Source organism: Zingiber officinale, chromosome 6B, assembly GCF_018446385.1.
Source record: "Zingiber officinale cultivar Zhangliang chromosome 6B, Zo_v1.1, whole genome shotgun sequence".
NCBI classification, from domain to species: Eukaryota; Viridiplantae; Streptophyta; class Magnoliopsida; order Zingiberales; family Zingiberaceae; genus Zingiber; species Zingiber officinale.
In genome coordinates this window covers 39,869,151-39,890,598 of record NC_055996.1, presented here as the reverse complement: position 1 = coordinate 39,890,598, position 21,448 = coordinate 39,869,151, and the positions used below count along the sequence as shown (strand labels likewise).

Genomic DNA, 21,448 nt, shown 5'->3' with positions numbered 1-21,448 from the left:
TTCGGTATCCACACAAACACGTTCTGTCCGTCTCACGAACTCACAAACTTGGAGAAGACAAACCACCTAAGGTTGTTCTAGAAACCTTCTTAGGGAGTTTTGGCTAAAGGTGGAAAAAGAAGAGGAAGAAAAGAAAGAACACAAGTGTATTCATGAAATGAATCAAAACCCCTTTTGTACTCATTCAATCAAATGTCTTAATGTCAATTGCCTTAATTGATATTAATATTCGTCTTCATCAAATGCATGATCAATTCTAAATTGAACACCCCTCTTCCTTGATGAATTCAAATTCATCAAGTCACTTAATGAGTCTAACTCATTAATCCTCATCAATCCAAATTGACTCAATGGGTCTAATTCAAATTGGACTTAATCCAATAGTTGGATCTAATTGAGTCTAACTCAATGCGTCTAATTTGGATTAGACTTAATCCAATGATCCATCATATGAACTCATCTCTAAATTAACATGTTCTTTGTGTGTATAACCCAATAGGTTCCTGTAACGTTGACAATATCTCTAAAATCATTTTTGATACATAAGCAATAAGTGTCATCTAGTAAGGCATCATTGCTACTCAAATGATGAGAATGTCGAGATCTGACCTAACCTTTTCATGTCTATTATCTTGTATGTCTCAATCCTTCTATCCTTGATATCTAGATTGATCAATGAGGCATAGACTGTTTCATCCTCTTATCAATCTTTGTGTTTCTTGATCTCTAAGTAGACACATTCAATTAAATAAGATCAATATCACATATTGACTCATTTGATCATGACCATGCATTCTTGTGTCATACTAATCAAGGGGTCCACAGATATCGCTTCTTTTATATGGAAGGGATATATCTTATCACATCACTTACATCTCTCCACATAACTTATTGTATACCCAGTGATCGACTTTATAATCCATCTTTTTACAGGTGACGTTTGTCGATACCAAAGTACACAACTCCTTATGTAGAGAATCATAGTGACTTCAGGTCTAAGGACTATTTATACTAATAGTCACTATGATAATGTTTATGATACTCATATAACGATCCATGAAACATTCTCATGGTGGGCCATTCAGTACATATTCTCTAATATATACCCATGTGTCAACTTGATATCCCATATCCATAACTTGTGAGATTAAGTCATCTGTTGACCTACATACTAGTCTCAACGTATTAATATTATCCTTATATATTAATGCTTGACTAGGAATAGTTAAGAGTAGCGTTCTATATATATATATCTATAATATCTCACTATTAATTCAACCAATTGATATATTGTAGACTAGAACTTACTACTCTAGGATATTATTATACTTATTCATTCGGCACCGAACTAAAGTACAACAACAACAACAACCAAGCCTTTTTCCACTAGGTGGGGTCAGCTGTATAAATCCTTTTACGCCATTGAGTTCTATCTCCTATTATATCATTATCTATATTTAAATAAATTTTATCTTATTTTATTATTTCTAACCAAGTCTTTTTTGGTCTTCCTCTTCCTCGTTTGATATGCATGTTTATCATAGTTTCAGATCGCCTAACTGGAGAATTTATTGGTCGTCTAAGTATATGTCCGTACCATCTTAAATGCATATCTCGGAGTTTTCCTCAATATATGCAACCCCGACTTTCTGTCCAATGCTCTCATTTCTTATTTTGTCTATCATCGTATGTACACACATCCACCTTAATATCCTCATCTTTGCAACTCTCATCTTCTGCTCATGTGCTCGAGTCATAGCTCAACATTCAGCTCCATATAACATAGCAAGTCTAATTGCGATTTTATAGAACTTACCTTTAAGTTTAAGAGGTACTTTACGATCACATAAAACACTCGACGCTCCCCTCCATTTCACACATCCTGCTTGTATTCTATGTAAGACATCTCTCTCAATCCCCCCATCATTTTGCAAAAATGATCCTAAATATTTAAATCTCTCGATTCTGGGCAACTTGTCCTCGCTTATCTTAATGATATGCGTAGATTATATACACCTTTTATGCATGTTTGGAAGCACATTCACATACTTTGCACATGCTTTGTCTATGTATTTTCGTACTTCTAGCTTTCCTTCTAGCATATTTACTCTTTTTATTCGGAGATCTACTTTTATGCATTTTCTGTACACAGGAGTCGAATTTTGTGAAGGATTCATGTTCGAGGCCAAATCTGCAAGCGAAGCTAGAGAGGAAGGCGTTATTCCTTAACCTCACACGACCCTGCCATGGGGGGTTGCTTAGGCCGTGTGGAGATCCTTGGTCGTGTGGTTGCAGTAGAGGAGGAAATTACCATGGCCGTGTGAACTTCGTACGGTCGTGCCAAGATTTGAAGCCAAATGGAGCCAGGCTGTGTACACCACACGGCGATGTAAGATTTCCAGAGACCAGGGAAGCCCTGGCCGTGTACACCACACGGGCCGTGCAGGGTTTCCAGTGAGTAAGAGGGCTCTGGCCGTGTACACCACACGGTCGTGCCAGGTTTTCAGAGGCAGAAGCAGTCTAGGCCGTGTAGATCTACACGACCATGCAAGGGGGGTCATGGAAGATGCATGTCACGCCCGTGTACCACACATGACCGTGTAAGGTTGGCAAAGAAGGGAATGACTTTGGCCGTGTGAACCTCACACAGTCGTGCCTCGAGGCCGTGGGGTGCCCAAACCTCACCTCTATATAAAGCCTCTTTCATGTTTTGAGAGGGGATATTCTCCCTTGGGGGGGGGGGACAAGATTTGGGGCGTTCCTTGCCATTCTTGGAGGGATTTCTGGCGATCTAAGGATGGATCTTCACTGAATCGACTCCGAGAAAGCAAGGATGGGATCTGAAGACGTTCTTCTTTGTAGATAAATTTTCTTTCTCTCTTTTCTTGGATTTGAGGGGGATTAAAAATGCTTGTAATCTTCTTTTCTTTGGGGTTCTTTCCTTGTTTTATGGAGTAGATTTCTTGTTCTAGGATGGAGGGAGTAATTGTAAGGATGATTTGATGTAAAACTCTTGTGGATGTGCCAATTTCCTATTTCTATAATTTTACCCTGTTTGTATTCATTCTATCTTGTATGGATTTGTAACGACCACCCTTCTTACTACTACTCTCTAAGGGCGACCGCTACCTAACTACTACCCTACTTACTAGAGTCACTGATGCTGTTATTAGCATCAGTTAGATTTATCACAACTCAGAGGAATCCCTACTGAAAAATTTCGACAGATTCTCCCCTGTACCGGTGACCAAATCAATAATACAAACAATGTATACACAGCCATAGGCGGCTGGAACATATTTTTCATAATCACGCAGTGATAAAAACCACAATAAGAAGAAAGAAACTACTCTAGCAATAGTAAACGACTATATCACTCCACGAATAATAAAAGAAAACTAATTACAAGTGCAGAATAAACTCAACTACAATCCCAATTGCATAATAACATTAAAAGAGAACTAAAAGAACTAAACAGAAAAGTCTTGGCAATTTGCCAGCTCATTCTGGATCTTTCCATAGTCCAGTCATCACACACCTCCATCACCACCACCTTGTCGCCTTCCTTTCATATTTTAGCTTTTCCTTTATATGCAGTAGGAGGAAAAATAGATCTATAAGCGAAACTCTTAGTAAGTACTAATCTATCTCACAAAAACTTGAAATGCATAGAAATAATGCAACAATACTAAAACTGAAATGCTAAAAGAAAAGCTGCATGTACTCATCTAATAGAAAAGTACTCATGGTGTACAGAAATAAAACTGAACACTGGAAATAATACTAAACATGCTCACTAAACTGATAAGAAAGTAATGAAACAAATGCTGTATGCTTAGAAATAAAGAAACTAAACTTCTGTTGATTCTAAACATAGGTGATACCTGTTTCATTTACTTATAGCTTTATACTTGAAATTAATCTTTTAATTTCTTTTACTTTTACTTTTCTTTCTTCTTCTTTTACTTTCTTTCTTTGGGCCCAGGCTTAGTACCATCTTATGTGCGCTCCCTAATAGAGACTGCTGTAGTCCTACAGGGTAAAGACTGTTAGTTAGAGCCCTAGAGCCAATCATTTGATGATTGTATGGACTCATGTATATCATATTCTTGTATATTAATAAAGACATTTGTTTGGTTATTATACTTATTTGTATTAGTGCCAAATAGACTAAGTATAATAGCGTCCTTGAGTAGAGGGTTCATACCTATATCAATCGATTAGTTGAATCGATAGTGAGATGATATAGGGAACACTACTCTAAATCATTCCTAGTCGAGTATTAACATTCAGGGACAATGTTAATGCAATAAGACTAGCATGTAGGTCAGTTCGATGACTTGATCTCACAAGTCATGGATATAGAGATATCAAGCTGACACATGGGTATACATTGGAGAATGTATACTGAATGACCCGCCATGAGAAAGTATCATGGATCGTTATATGAGTGTCATATACTTTCTCATGTGGCTATTAGTATGACTATTAGTCCTTAGACCTGAAGTCACCATGGATCCCTACATAAGGAGTTATGTACTTTAGTTTCGTCAAACGTCACCCGTAACTGGATGGACTATAAAGGCGATTACTGGGTATATAACGAATTATGCAGAGGGATGTGAGTGATGTAGATGGGATCTATCCCTCCCATATGACGGGAGCGACATCGGTATTCTTGATAGAGTGAGACCACTAAGTGCATGGCCATGCCCAAATGAGTCAACATTAGATGTTGAGCTCATTTGATCAAGTGAGTCTACTTGGAGTTCAAGATTTAGATTGATTAGAGGATGACACGGTCTATGCCTCACATTGATCAATCTAGATGTCTAGAATAGAAGGACAATGTCACATATTGTGAGGAGTCACAATTAGTAGTCACAAGGTAATGTCGGATCTTGACATTCTTGTAACTTGGGTAGTAATGATGTGTTGCTAGATACCGCTCATTACTCCTAAATGGGTTTAGGGCATTGCCAACGTTACAAGAACCTATAGAGTCACACACTTAGGACAATTAGATGGATATTAGGTTCATATGATGAACCAAGAGGATTAGATTCATTTGATGAATCAAATTGGATTAAGAGTAATCCTAATTGGGCTAACTTGAGTTTGACTCAAGTTGATTCAAGTATTTAATGAGTCTAATTTAGATTATGACTTATTAAATCAATTTAATTTAATGAATTAGATTCATTATATTAAGTTGGTTCGAATCAAATGGTTGGATTAGATCAACCATGGTAGAGATTGGGTCAAGTTGGACTTGACTAGAGAAGGAAGACCAAAGGTCAATTTTGACTTGACCTTTTGCCACCTCATTGGTGAGTTGGCATTAGGTGGACCAATGATGATGTTCCACATCATCATGGTGTGCCACCTCATGGAAGTTACAAAGCCATTTTCTTATTAACTCCACATTAATTGCATTTAATGGGGAGTTACTCTTGAGGAGATAGTGGCCGGCCACTTTGTGAGTGAATGGGAATTTGATTTTCATTGAAGTGGTGCATCTTCTTCCTCCTTCCTCTCAAGCTCTCCCTCTCCCTCTCCTCCTTACTTGGCCGAACCTTACCAAGGTGCTAGCACACCTTTGTGTGAGGTTTTCTCCATCTAAGTTGACCGTGTGGATACTTCTAGAGGACTGACGCTTGACGGTCTTGAGATCCGGCAAAACCTTGGAAGAGCGGGATTCGCGTAGGGCGCGCATCAAGGGTAAACACTTTTTCTCGTAGATCTAAGTAGTAGATCGGTTTTTGAACTCGTACAAGAAATAGTTTTTCAAATTTTGTATACGAATCTTTGCACGGATCTACGGCTTTGGGTCTTTCGGGGTTTCCGCGACGCGAAAAAGCGGTTTTCGCGGCCCGACGAACCCAACAAAGACCTCGGTCTTACCAGGGTCGAGACCTCGGAAACGGTCACCTGGATTTGTTTAACGACAACCTCGGAAGTCGGGTACTAGCCTCTTACTTTAATTTACTTGTTATCTCTTTTTAACTAGACCTTGGTCTTTTTCTTACTTATAGCTGCTCATTATAGTAAGGAAAGTCCAAACTAAACGCTATGTGCATACATGTATATGCTAAAATCTGTTCATGCATATCTTAAAGCAAAGGGAAACAAAAATCAGCATACTACTATGTGTTATAATCTGTTCATGCACATTTTATAGCAAAGGGAAACAAAAATCAGCATGCTACTATATGCTAAAATCTGTTCATATGAATACTAGAAATCTGCACATGTGAATAACAAAAATCTGCACACGTGAATCATTAAAAATCTGCGAATGAAACAGAATTAAAAACTAATACTGCCTAATTTAAATAAAGGCTGCCCTTCTAACTAAATAAGGGTTGTTCTTGCCCTTTGAGTTGCAAGGAAAATGCTAAACCATTCTAACTAATTAAAGGGCTGTTCTTGCCTTTTTAAGTAGCAAGGACAATGCTACACCTATTCTAACTAAATAAAGGGTTGTTCTTGCCTTCATGAAACTCAGAACTAAACTTGGGTATAAACAACATACCAGAAGCTATGGTGGACTTTAAGTGATGCATACCAGATGCAATACTAGAAGCAATTACCAGAAGGAATAGATTCCTATTAAAATAAAACATATGTCATGCTTAAAGAATTCTGCACTTAATGAACAACAAACAACAGTGTTAAATGTATTGTTCCCTTCTAACTGTCTACTGCAATTACCAAAAACATACCCAATCTGTAAGCTCCAAATGGCCTGGTTCATGCCCGCAGAAATGCAAAAGGCATGGGGCTGTTCTAAGCTCCAAATGAAGCTGTTCGTATCCCTATTTTTGCAAAATTTCAAGTTGAACTTGCTACCCATTTGAGGTACACGACAGCTACATCAAACCAACACCACCCAATCTAAGCATCATGCTCGCAAACAAAGAGGAGCAACCAAATCTCGGAACCACTCTAGGGTTTTCAACAAGCTCCAGAAAACAAGGAACAAAACTGAAACAAGCAACTCACGGCAGCAAACCCTAAACATCATAATTCTCTACCAATAAAGTTCCGAAAAACCCAAATGAATCAATTCTTCCCAGAATGGATGGCACGGTAGAAAACTAGAACTCATCCCTATTCTTTCTTTGAAGATCACGGCAGATTCAAAAACAAAGAGAAACAAAATTGAAAACAACTCCTACCACAGGTGAGTAGTACTTACATTGCTGTTCTTGGACTTACAACCGAAGGGAAGAAGATCTAGGGTTCGGAGGAGATGAAAATCTCGATTTCTCCTTCATGCTCATGGCACTCTTTGCTGTTTTCGGGCTTCCTTCATCGAGGTAACCACGCACAGGTGAAGATTGGCTGGGAAAAGCCTTCGCAGGCGCCGGAGATTGAGCCCTAACGCCTGCTTCTTTGTTTCCGCCAAGAACAGGGGACGCCGTCGGGAGAGAAAGAAAGGCAGATAGGGTTTTCGGCGAGAAAGGGAAAACTTAATCCCTTTATAACTATGTTTAATTCTGTTCCAATTACAACTTAAATATACCTCGCTACATAACTTGGTTAACAAATCACGCGTAGCCCATTTGGTTGGCTGGGTTCGGCTGAGGTTCGGCTCGGGTCGAGGTCGCGGGTTCGAATCTCACCTTCAATATCTTTGGTCAAAACTTCTTTCTTTTTGTAAACATACTAAACGACCTCCAAACATTACGTAAAAATACTCTAAAAATTACTAAAAATCTCTAGAATATTTTAAAAGTATTTCCAAATATTTTTATGGACTTTTAGAACTTGAAATAGGAAAAATTGGGTCGTTACAATCCCCCATACCTTATAAAAAGTTCATCCTCGAACTTAGAATAGCTCTGGATATTTCTATCTCATACTGTCCTCACGCTTCTAAGTGACTTCCTCGTGCTTCTGGTTCTGCTAGATAACCTTCACTAGTGGTACTTCTTTATTTCTTAGTCTCTTGACTGCTCTGTCCACTATCTGTGTAGGTCAGCTCTCATAACTAAGATCCTCTTGGATCTGGACTGACTGAGGCTGAATCACTTGGCTCGGGTCGTGGAGACACTTCTTTAGCATGGAGACATGAAATACTTTGTGTATTGCTGACATGTCTTGTGGTAAGTCCAACTTGTAAGCTACTTTCCCAATTCTTTCTATGATTAGGTAAGGTCCTACGTAACGGGGACTTAATTTGCTTTTCTTGCCAAATCTCATCACTCCCTTCATAGGAGCAACCTTGAGAAAGACTGAATCCCCTACTTGGAATTCAAGTGGCCTACGGCGTGTGTCAGCATAACTCTTCTGTCTACTCTGGGCAGTCTCAATTCTCTGTCTAATCTTCTGAATAACCTGAGTAGTCTCATCTATCAGCTCTGTCTGAATGCCCAGCTCTACTTCTATTTCTTTTCTCTCACCTGCTTCTTGCAGGCAAATGGGTGATCTGCACTTCCTGCCATACAATGCCTCATAAGGTGCCATCTTGATGGTGGCCTGATAGCTATTGTTGTAGGCAAATTCAGCTAAGCACAGATATTTGCACCAACTTACCTTAAAATCTAGTGCACAAGCTCTGAGCATATCTTCTAATATCTGATTTACTCGCTCTGTCTGTCCATCAGTCTGAGGATGGAAAGCTGTGCTGAACTTGAGTTTGGTGCCTAGTGCATTCTGAACACACTCCCAAAAGTGAGGTGAAACGTCCATCTCTATCAGAAACGATAGATTTAGGAACTCCGTGAAGTCTGATTACCTCCTTAACATATAGCTGTGTCAACTGCTCTATAGTGTGGGACACCTTGATGGCTAGGAAATGAGCAGACTTGGTCAATCGATCTACTATTACCCATATCGCATCATATCAATTTGTGGTTCTTGGGAGACCTGTTATGAAGTCCATGGATATGTCTTCCCATTTCCACTCTTGTATTGGAAGAGGCTGATGAACTCCTCCTGGTCTCTGGTGTTCTGCTTTGACTCTCTGGCATGTCAGGCAAGTACTGACATATTTAGCAACATCTCTTTTGAGTCCTGACCACCAGAACCTCTGTTTCACGTCTTGGTACATCTTGGTAGAACTAGGATGCATGGAGTAGGATGTACTATGAGCTTCCTCTAAAATCTTCCTTCTTAATTCCTCATCATATGGGACCCAAAGGCGGTTCCCCTGATAAAGAACTCCACTGTCTGATACTCAAAACTCTGTATCTTCTTTTCGTATCCCTTGCTTGATCTTCTGGATATCTGGATCTTCGCTTTGCTTTCTCTGTATATCCTCAAGCAAGGTAGACTCTAAGGTCAATGCAGAGAGTTGCCCATAAATAACTTCAAGTCCGAAATCTGACAACTCCTTCTGCAGTGGCAGGGCTAATGATGTCAAAGACGTCAAGGATGCACTGGATTTTCTGCTGAGTGTATCTGCCACTTTGTTAGCTTTGCCTGGGTGGTAGAAGATTTCACAGTCATAATCTTTGACTAACTCTAGCCACCTACGCTGTCTCATGTTTAAGTTCTTCTGAGTGAAGATGTACTTAAGACTCTGATGGTCGGTAAAGTTTCTACACTAAACTCCATACAAATGATGTCGCCAGAGTTTCAGTGCAATGACCACAGCTGCCAGCTCAAGATCATGAGTGGGGTAGTTCTTCTCGTAGTCTTTGAGTTGTCTGGAAGCATAAGCTATCACTTTTCCTTCTTGCATGAGAACAGCTTCTAGACCCATCTTGGAGGCATCACTGTAGATGTCAAAACTCTTGTCACTCTCTGGAACAGTCAGAATAGGAGCACTGGTCAATCTCTTCTTCAATGCTTGGAAACTTTGCTCACATTTGTCTGACCATTCAAACTTCTTATTCTTCCTAGTTAAGGCCGTTAGTGGAGAAGTTATCCTAGTAAAGTCCTCCACAAATTTCCTGTAGTACCCAGCTAAACCAAGGAAGCTTCTGATCTCCCTGGCGTTCTTGGGTCTACTCCAGTCGTTGACCGCTTCTATCTTGGCTGGATCTACTTGAATACCTTATTTAGAAATTATGTGACCTAGAAACACCACCTGCTCTAACCAGAACTCACACTTTGAGAATTTAGCATACAGCTGTTTTGCTGAAGGGTCTGTAATACTATTCTCAAGTGCGTGTCATGTTCCTCTGGGTCCTTGAATAGACTAGAATGTCGTCGATGAATACGATGATAAATTTGTCAAGATATTCTCTGAACACTCTGTTCATCAAGTCTATGAAGACCGCTGGTGCATTAGTCACACCAAAATGCATGACTACAAACTCGTAGTGTCCGTATCTGGTCCTGAACGTCGTTCTGGGTATATCCCTTTCTTTCACCTTCAACTGATGGTACCCAGAGCGCAGGTCTATCTTTGAGAACACTGTTGCCCCTCTTAACTGATCAAATAAGTCGTCGATCCTGAGAAGGGGGTACTTGTTCTTGATCGTCACTTGATTCAGAGCTCTATAATCTATGCACATTCGCATAGATCCATCTTTCTTCCTGACAAACAACACAGGAGCTCCCCAAGGTGAGTGACTAGGGCGAATGAAGTCTTTCTCAAGCAGCTCCTGAAGTTGTTCTTGTAACTCTTTCAGCTCTGCTAGAGAAATTTGGTACAGAGCTTTTGAAATTGGGCTGGCGTCAGGAACCAATTCAATTTCAAACTCCGCTTATCTGTTGGGAGGTAGTCCAAGTAGCTCTTCTAGAAATACCTTTGGATACTCACAGACTACCCGAACATCTTCCTGCTTGGGTCTTTCTTGTTATCTTTATCCTTCAAGTTCTGATTACTTGACTAGGGTTTCTGACTCCCCACTATCTTGTCTTCTATCTTGACTGGATTGTGTTGCGCTCGTTGTGCTTTGATGCTGTTCAGATAGTGCTCACTAATACCCTGCTGACCAGCTCTTCACCAATCTGTGGTCGGAGAATTTCACTACTCACATTAAGTGTTATTTCTGGTCTCAGCATTCGGAGCATTAGTCTGACTCGTTCTTTCTCTGTACTTACTAACTCTAGGCAAAGACTAGCTAGCCTGTTGAATCTTTTGACCGCTTCTTCTACTGGTAGGTCACCTTGTCTGAATTCCATAAGCTCCTCATATTGTTTATTGGTGATCCGTTGACGAAAGACTTTTTCGTAAAACTCTATCTCGAAGTCAACCCAGCTCATCTGGTTGACTGCTCTCTTACTCTCCACTCGCTCCCACCACATACAAGCACCTCCAGATCGGCAGAAAGAGGCACACTTAACCTTCTCGACTTCTGGCCAGTCAAGAAGCTCCATTGTGCTCTCAAGTGTCTTGAACCAAGCCTGGGCATCCCAGGGCTCAGTCGTGCCTGAGAATCTTTCTGGTTTCAGCTTCAGCCACTGGATGAGGTATGCTTCTTGTCTTCTAGGTGTTGTGGCGACTTCTAGAGCAACCGATAGGACTTCAGTCACCACTGGGGTCTCCACATTAATGGTTGGGGGAGTGGGAGGAGCTGGCTTCTGATTGGCCATTAGATTGGAAATCACTTACTGCTGCTGGCTACTTGTCTCTGAAGTTGAGCAACAACTTCAAAGAGAATAGGCCCAGGGGTTCTGGGCTCTTCGTACTCCTGAACTCGGTCCTCAGTATGAATGGTACGGGGATGTCCTCTTCTTGATATCTAATTATGCAGAGGAAAAGGCTTGATAGCTTCTCTAACTCTTCTAATCATACTTATATATGAATATAGAAAAGGGAAACAAAATCTTCTATCTTACTTAAGCATTCAAAAACAAATACTCTATACTGCAGTTAATAATAAGGAAAGCAGAATAAAGAAAGAATTTAAATACTTTCTTAGTTGGGGACGGCAAGGCTGATGCTGATGTGTGTGTGATGCTGGAAAATGGAACACTGCTCTGATACCAACTGTAACGACCACCCTTCTTACTACTACTCTCTAAGGGCGACCGCTACCTAACTACTGCCCTACTTACTAGAGTCACTGATGCTGTTATTAGCATCAGTTAGATTTATCACAGCTCAGAGGAATCCCTACCGAAAAATTTCAACAGAGTCTCCCCTGTACCGGTGACCAAATCAATAATACAAACAATGTATACACAGCCACAGGCGGCTGGAACATATTTTTCATAATCACGCAGTGATAAAAACCACAATAAGAAGAAAGAAACTACTCTAGCAATAGTAAACGACTATATCACTCCATGAATAATAAAAGAAAACTAATTACAAGTGCGGAATAAACTCAACTACAATCCCAATTGCATAATAACATTAAAAGAGAACTAAAAGAACTAAACAGAAAAGTCTTGGCAATTTGCCAGCTCATTCTGGATCTCTCTATAGTCCAGTCATCACACACCTCCATCACCACCACCTTGTCGCATTCCTTTCATATTTTAGCTTTTCCTTTATCTGCAGTAGGAGGAAAAATAGATCTATAAGCGAAACGCTTAGTAAGTACTAATCTATCTCACAAAAACTCGAAATGCATAGAAATAATGCAACAATACTAAAACTGAAATGCTAAAAGAAAAGCTGCATGTACTCCTCTAATAGCAAAGTACTCATGGTGTACAGAAATAAAACTAAACACTGGAAATAATACTAAACATGCTCACTAAACTGATAAGAAAGTAATGAAACAAATGCTGTATGCTTAGAAATAAAGAAACTAAACTTCTGTTGATTCTAAACATAGGTGATACTTGTTTCATTTACTTACAGCTTTATACTTGAAATTAATCTTTTAATTTCTTTTACTTTTACTTATCTTTCTTCTTCTTTTTCTTTTTTTCTTTGGGCCTAGGCTTAGTACCATCTTATGTGCGCTCCCTAATAGAGACTGCTGTAGTCCTAAAGGGTAAAGACCTCGGTCTTACCAGGGTCGAGACCTCGGAAATGATCACCTGGATTTGTTTAATGACAACCTCAAAAGTCGGGTACTAGCCTCTTACTTTAATTTACTTGTTATCTCTTTTTAACTAGACCTTGGTCTTTTTCTTACTTATAGCTGCTCATTATAGTAAGGAAAGTCCAAACTAAACGCTATGTGCATACATGTATATGCTAAAATCTGTTCATGCATATCTTAAAGCAAAGGGAAACAAAATTCAGCATACTACTATGTGTTATAATCTGTTCATGCACATCTTATAGCAAAGGGAAACAAAAATCAGCATGCTACTATATGCTAAAATCTGTTCATATGAATACTAAAAATCTGCACATGTGAATAACAAAAATCTGCACACGTGAATCATTAAAAATCTGCGAATGAAACAGAATTAAAAACTAATACTGCTCATGCTATTCTAATACTGTCTAATTTAAATAAAGGCTGCCCTTCTAACTAAATAAGGGTTGTTCTTGCCCTTTGACTTGCAAGGAAAATGCTAAACCATTCTAACTAATTAAAGGGCTGTTCTTGCCTTTTTAAGTAGCAAGGACAATGCTACACCTATTCTAACTAAATAAAGGGCTGTTCTTGCCTTCATGAAACTCAGAACTAAACTTGGGTATAAACAACATACCAGAAGCTATGGTGGACTTTAAGCGATGCATACCAGAAGCAATACTAGAAGCAATTTCCAGAAGGAATAGATTCCTATTAAAATAAAACATATGTCATGCTTAAAGAATTCTGCACTTAATGAACAACAAACAACAGTGCTAAATGTATTGTTACCTTCTAACTGTCTACTGCAATTACCAAAAATAGACCCAATCTGTAAGCTCCAAATGGCCTTGTTCATGCCCGTAGAAATGCAAAAGGCATGGGGCTGTTCTAAGCTCCAAATGAAGCTGTTCGTATCCCTATTTTTGCAAAATTTCAAGTTGAACTTGCTGCCCATTTGAGGTACACGGCAGCTACATCAAACCAACGCCGCCCAATCTAAGCATCATGCTCGCAAACAAAGAGGAGCAACCAAATCTCGGAACCACTCTAGGGTTTTCAACAAGCTCCAGAAAACAAGGAACAAAACCGAAACAAGCAACTCACGGCAGCAAACCCTAAACATCATAATTCTCTACCAATAAAGTTCTGAAAAACCCAAATGAAGCAATTCTTCCCAGAATGGATGGCACGGTACAAAACTAGAACTCATCCCTATTCTTTCTTTCAAGATCACGGCAGATTCAAAAACAAAGAGAAACAAAACTGAAAACAACTCCTACCACAGGTGAGTAGTACTTACATTGCTGTTCTTGGACTTACAACCGAAGGGAAGAAGATCTAGGGTTCGGAGGAGATGAATATCTCGGTTTCTCCTTCGTGCTCACGGCACTCTTTGCTGTTTTCGAGCTTCCTTCGTCGAGGTAACCACGCACAGGTGAAGATTGGCTGGGAAAAGCCTTCGCCGGTGCCAGAGATCGAGCCCTAATGCCTGCTTCTTCGTTTCCGCCGAGAACAGGGGACGCCGTCGGGAGAGAAAGAAAGGCAGATAGGGTTTTCGGCGAGAAAGGGAAAACTTAATCCCTTTATAACTAGGTTTAATTCTGTTCCAATTACAACTTAAATATATCTCGCTGCGTAACTTGGTTAACAAATCACGCGCAGCCCAGTTGGTTGGCTGGGTCCGGCTGAGGTTCGGCTCGGGTCGAGGTCGCTGGTTCGAATTTCACCTTCAATATTTTTGGTCAAAACTTCTTTCTTTTTGTAAACATACTAAACGACCTCCAAAAATTACGTAAAAATACTCTAAAAATTCCTAAAAATCTCTAGAATATTTTAAAAGTATTTCCAAATATTTTTATGGACTTTTAGAACTTGAAATAGGAAAAATTGGGTCGTTACAGGATTGTTGGGCTTAATTACCATGCTTGATTGGATATTTGGATATCTTGTGGATCTTGTAGAGATTGTATCTCATTCGATGAGGGGCATTCATGACAGGAACATGCCCGTGTAAGGACGTTTGAGGAACGATCTTAAGGGTGAAATAGGATAATTCAAGGAGGTAGGATAAATTGTGTGCATTAATCTTTATATCTTGATGCGGTTGATGAGTGATGAATTCGTATGTTGATTATCCGAGGGACGCACATGACAGACAAGCTCGTGTATGGACAACATAGGTTCATTCCTAATTGATCACATTTAGGTATAGATTTCAATACTAGGCCGGTTGTCTATTGCAAGAGAGAACCGACAACCTTCTACAAATGCTGGACAATTGAGGAATAAGATTCGGTAGATCATTTACATGGAACAATCCTTATAAAGAAACCAAAACTTCTAGAACATTCCCTTTATTGTCACCCTTATTCTTGTTTCTTATTCTTTCATTTTCTATCTTACTTTTCATAGTTTTACTTTACACTTGTCAACTCATTGATTAGTTGTTTAGCTAACTCGCGTTGAGACATCTTTAGTGGTTATTCCAGTCCCTGTGGATATGATATCTTTTATTATTACTTACGACATTTTCGTACACTTGTGGAGAGTCAACAAGTTTTTGGCGCCGTTGCCGGGGACTGCGCTATAACATTAGAGATTATCAATTGAGTTAGATTAAACATGACTTTTTTGTTTTTATTTTCTTTTCATTAGCATAGTTGTAACTAATCTTTAGAATTCTATTTCCATAATTTTTTCTTGTATAACTTTCTACTTGTTGTCAATTCTTTTTGTTGCAATTCTAATTCTGCATTTTTGATTTCTATCATTCTAGTCTAACTTTTCTCTGTTTTTCTTTTGATTTAGTTTCTTTCTTCTTTTTCTTTTGTAAACATATCTTGCAATCTTGTTCTTGTGTATGTGAAGATCAAATGTCGTAAAGGCCTCAAGAATAACAAGAACTTATAAACACATTAGTTGACTAGCATATGAATTATTCTAGACATTTTTCTTTTTTCTTTTCTTTCTTGTTTTCATTATGCACTTTCTTGCTTACAATTTAAATTCTACATTTTCTTTCTTGCATTTCATATTGCATTTTATTACTTGTCTTTGATTCTTTTTATAATTTTTTTTCCTTGAATATCCATGAGCACTAACATGTCAAGCAGGCCCATGAGAAATTTTTCTACAACCTTTTCTACAAGATTTTTATCTCCCATTGTGCAACCTCAAATTGAAGCAGAAAGTTTCCAACTAGACCCAGAGTTAATTTTTATGATACAAGGTCACAAATTTGGAGGAGAAGTATCAGAAAGTCCTTATCTACATCTTGAAACATTTTTAGAGATTTGTGATATGGTGAAATGTGAAGGAGTGTCAGTAGATGCAGTTTGATTGATGGCATTTCCTTTTAGTATCAAGGATAAAGCAAGGACTTGGTTATATTCTCTCCATCCTCAAAGTATCACAAGTTGGGAGCAATTAGAGAAGTAATTTCTGAATCATTTTTTCCCTCCAAGCAGAACAGTGTATATGAGGAATTGCATAACAAATTTTGCTCAGGCATATGGAGAATCATTATTTGAAGCATGAGATAGATTCAAGAGTCTTCAAAGACAGTGCCCTCATCATGGTTTTGAAAAATGGTTGATTCTGCACATATTCTATGGGGGAATTTCTTTCTCAGACAAGAGTTTATTGGATTCATCTACTGGAGGTTCTTTTGTGGACAAAAGTGTAGATGAAGCATATATGTTAATTGATCAAGTGACATTGAACCTCCATGAATGGTCGAACATAAGTTGGATGAAATCTCCCTCAAACGTTCAAGAAGTGCAAGCCATAAATGCTATAGATCCTGTCAAACAAATTGTAACTCAACCATCTATGAGTTTTGAAAATCACAAGTCACAGAACGGGGAGTTCAAACATTTAGGGGCAAAGATTGAAAGTATTGTTTCAAATTGGTTTAAAGAAGATCCCCCTCCTTCGCAGATAAGATCTAGTGAAAAGTGTGATGATGTTGGGTTGAGACTTGTAAAAAATCATGAAGAAATTCTGAAGAAGGAAATGCTTAGAATTGAGGATAAGAATAATAGAAGATAGAGCTCAATTCCATTTCTCCAGGAAGTTTCCAAAGTTCACAAGTACCTTTCCCTCAATGATTGATCACACCAACACTAGATAAGCAAGTTGGACCTCCTCCAAAAGCTCAAAGGGAATTTGGGAAAAAGGAAGTTAAATCTTTCCCAAGACCTTCACTAAGGGTTCCTTTTCCACAAAGGTTAGTGGGGGTCAATGAGAACTATGACTTTAAAAAATTCTGTGACACTAGTAAGGTTGAATGCAGATTTTTGAATTTGTATAAAGATGAAGACTCTTCAGATGAGGATTGTGAAGATAAAGCAGTGGTAAATAAGTTTTTAGATCTACCTCCAAATTTTATCAGGTGTTGTAGTGACATTAAATTTTCAGATGATGAATGTGATGTGGTAGATCAACTTAAAACTGCAAGTGAAGTTATTGATCCTCCTATAGTTGATTCTCCTATTGAGGATATAGATGTTGATTTATTTTTTGATGTATGTGTTGATGATGATGTTTTGGAAGAATGTGTAGGGAGCTGTGTTGTGGAAGCAGCATCTCAAGGATCACAACCTTTGTCCACACAACCCTTAAAGGTTGTAAGAATTGATCATGTTATGGAATAATGTGTAGGGACTTATGCAGAGCTAGCAGAGTCTCAAGAATCACCATCTTTGATATCATCAACATCTGAGCCAGAGCCGGAATCATCATTTGATTCAGAGAAGGTCACATCTACATGTTTAGAAATTTCAGGTATCTCTCAGCAAAGTAAGGTTAGTATTTCTTGTGATCTTTTGGAAAATTTTATAGATGTACCTATCATTGACTTTGTTGGATATGATTCAGTTTTTATTTCTTATTCTACTTATCTTAATATAGTTATTGTTGGTGCGGTTAGCACTAACGATTTAACCCAGGTTTTGATGAATGACAAATAAGTTAAGTTAGTTTTGTTGTTGTCTGACACTTTGATCGAGTGTGCAGGAGAAGTCCAGACAGGTCGATGGGCTGACCGGATGTCTGCCACGAAGTCCAGCTAGGTCGACGGGCTGACCGGATAGCTGGCGAGAAGTCCAAGCGGGTCGACGGGCTGACCGGACGCTTGGCAAGAAGTCCAGCTAGGTCGACGGGCTGACCGGATAGCTGGCGAGAAGTCCAGACGACGTCTGGCAGGGAAGTAAGGTAAGTCACTGGAGGGGAGTGACTGCGAGGACGCGTTCCCGGGAAGGGAACATTAGGCGTCGATCCGGCTTAGATCCATTTCGGATGTCTAAGTTGAGATCGTGACTAGATTCCGGTCTCGGAAAGACGGAATCTAAGTCATACTCCTTTTTTGCTAATTCATACTCACTTTGCTTTTGCTAACAATCTGTGTTGCAGGGTAAATTTGCCTCCGGACTAATGTTTGTCTTGCAGGACGGATTCTGCGGGAAAACAGGGTCCGGGCGCCCGGAAGGAATCCAGGCGCCCGGAGGTCCGGGCACCCGGAAGGGATCCGGGCGCCCGGGAGGCAAACTTCATCCAAACTCGCGCGTCGCCACGTGGAGCATCTCGGTTTGAGCAGCTACGTCACATTCCAGGCGCCCGGAAGGAATCCAGGCGCCCGGAGCAACATATAAAAGAAGCCCCAGGCAGGAGCTTCAGTATCAACTTTTCACATCTGAGAACTCTAAGATTACACACTCTGCTGCTCTGCGCTCCAACGTCGCTCACAAAGCTCCGACGACACGATCCCGCTCTTTTAAATTCCTTGTCTGTCGGTACAGCTTTGTTTTTCTTTTCATTAGCATCTTTTTGTACTTAAATTGTAATTATCCGAATTGCTAGTGAATTGCCCAACGAAAGTACTCAAGGAGTACGGGCCTTCGAGTAGGAGTCGTCACAGGCTCCGAACGAAGTAAAAAACCTTGTGTCTACTTTACTTTTCCGCTGCGCTTATACTCGATATTTTTGAATCGATATTCACCCCCCCTCTATCGAATCTATCGGTCCTAAAGTTATGATTCTATCTTATCTAATATGTTTGTGGGAGATTTGTATTTTCTTTGCATGTGCAGATTTCACTTGGCCTAATAATTGGAAGCTCATACTGAATCTTCTTCGACCACCTGAAAGAACTTCAAAGAAGACGAAGATGGAGAGAGCAATACTTCATTTTGTAATTCCTATATTGAAAGCTCCCTCCATAATAAGAGCCCTTGGTAGGAGGTTGTTGAAATATCTTATCCCTCCAAGAGCGAGATTTCAATAAATCTAATGAGGTGGTCGAGCTAATGACCTTAAACAAGCCCTTCTTGGGAGGCAACCCAAGTTCATTTTCTTTGTTTTCATTTGTCTTTAGTTTTTTCTACTTTCATTTCATTCTTTATAATAAACATGTATCCTCTACTTAATTTTTGTTGTCAATCTTCTTTTATAGGACTCAAAGATTAGGAGGAGTGTAACTACATGATGGAGAAGTTAATGACATGGGCATTTGACATGCATCATTTGGTAACTTCTCTTACTTTTAATCTCCTCCACATTGTTTTTAGTTTTCATTGGGACAATGAAAAGTTTAAGTCTGGGGGGATGCATTAGATGCATTTGAATTGCTTTGGATGATAAGTGATTTTCCTGGATATGCAACCCTATTTAGATGGAGCACCAAAGGTAAATTTGCTTGCCTAGTGCCCCACAAATTTACACATTCAGGGTGGTTAAAAAATGGGGGAAAAAAATTCTATATAGGTCATTGCAAATTTTTTAACAGTGATCATGAGTCTCACAAAAATGCTCAACATTTCGATGGCACAAAAGAGTATGGAAGACCACCACCACCAATACTTTCGGGGGACACAGTGATCAACAAATTGAAAAATTTTAAATTGAAATTTGGAAAAACAATTGATGATAATCTAGAACTACCATTCAATTGGGAAAATCTAAGTATTTTCTTTGATTTACCATATTGGAAAGATAATGTGATATGTCACAATCTTGATCTTATGCATATGATAAGAATGTGTGCAAATCAATTTGTGGAACATTGCTGAACATGGAAGGGAAAAATGAAAGATAATATTAAATCATGTCTTGATTTGCAATAAATTGGGATAAGATCAACACTTCATCCTATTAAGAAGGGGCTGAGTAGAGTTTACCTGCCTCTAGTATGTTATTCAACGGGGAAAAAAGAGAATGGTACATTTTGTAAGGTTTTGAAAAAAGTTAAAGTTCCAAATGGCTATGCATTTAACATTTCACAATGTGTTCAAATGAAACCAACATAATTAATTGGTCTAAAAAGTCATGACAACCATATCTTGATGCAGCAGTTGTTGTCGGTAGCACTATGTAAAACTTTGTCTAAATCAGTTTAGAATCCTTTGATTAGATTGTGTAGGTATTTCAGAGAGCTATATTGAAAAGTAATTTCTCCCTGCTGATGTGGTTCATCTAAGGAAAGATATTGCAGTGATTCTCTATCAACTGGAGAAGATTTTTCCTCCCTCATTTTTTGACATAATGATTCATTTGACTGTACATTTGGCTATTGAAGTACAACTTGTTAGACCTGTTTACTATCATTGGATATATCCAATTGAAAGGTAATAGAAAAATCTTATTGATATTGTTTTATTTAAATTATTATTTTCACTAAATAATACAAAATTTATATTTTTGAAATAAGGTACTTGGGGACATTGAAGTCGTATGTACGAAATAGAAGTAGGCCAAAAGGATCCATTGTTGAGGGGTATTTGGTTGAGGAATGTTTGATATTTTGTTCTTTATATTTAGCTAATTATGCAGAGACAAAATTAAATCAATCAACAAGAAATGATGATACAACTATCAGCTCAACATTCGCATTGGACTTGTTTACAACTTCTGGTTATGCAGTTGGAAAGGGCATTGTAATTAAGTTCGATGATGAGACATTAAGAAGGCACATCAATATGTGTTATTCAACTGTCATCACGCACAATCTTATATAGAGTATGTTATTATATATTTCATTGTGTTTAAATATATAATCAGCGATGTTTATGTAGGGATCTAGCGCGTCCAAAGACATAGAAATGCAGCGGAAAAGTTCTAGATCCTCTTCCAGCAGATCCATGCGAAGGGAAGAAGCATTTTCTGAAAACTATACTAAGCTATATGATAGGATTATACCTTTGTTGCGTGCCCTTCGCAATCCCGACATCAACCTTTTTCTCTAGATCCAGATCTCAGCGCGTTCAAGCGTCCGCGCCTCTATGGTATCCACACGAACATATCCTTCGTTCATCGCATGAACGAAGCCTTCGGAGAAGAGCCATCTTATTGTGCTAGCAAGAAGTATGATTCGGCCAAAGATCAAGAATCGGCCATGGAAGGAGGAGGAAGAAGATGGAATCTCAAGAGACACCTTTTTCTCATCTAATTCATCTTCTCAAAAATAAATGACAAAAACCTATTTATATGCATCCCATGAATACCAAAGGTCTTTTGTCTCTTTGTATTCCTCTTAATGGGTTGGATTTATTATATTGGATTAACCATTA

The 21,448-nt window shown here is 38.9% G+C and overlaps 1 non-coding gene across 1 annotated transcript; it reads right to left on the bottom strand.

The window, feature by feature from the left end:
* Nucleotides 1-16,359: 16,359 nt before the first annotated feature.
* LOC121993313 lies at nt 16,360-16,465 on the bottom strand. Its single transcript, XR_006115175.1, has one exon. It is a non-coding gene; the product is annotated as a small nucleolar RNA R71 (small nucleolar RNA).
* Nucleotides 16,466-21,448: the final 4,983 nt, after the last annotated feature.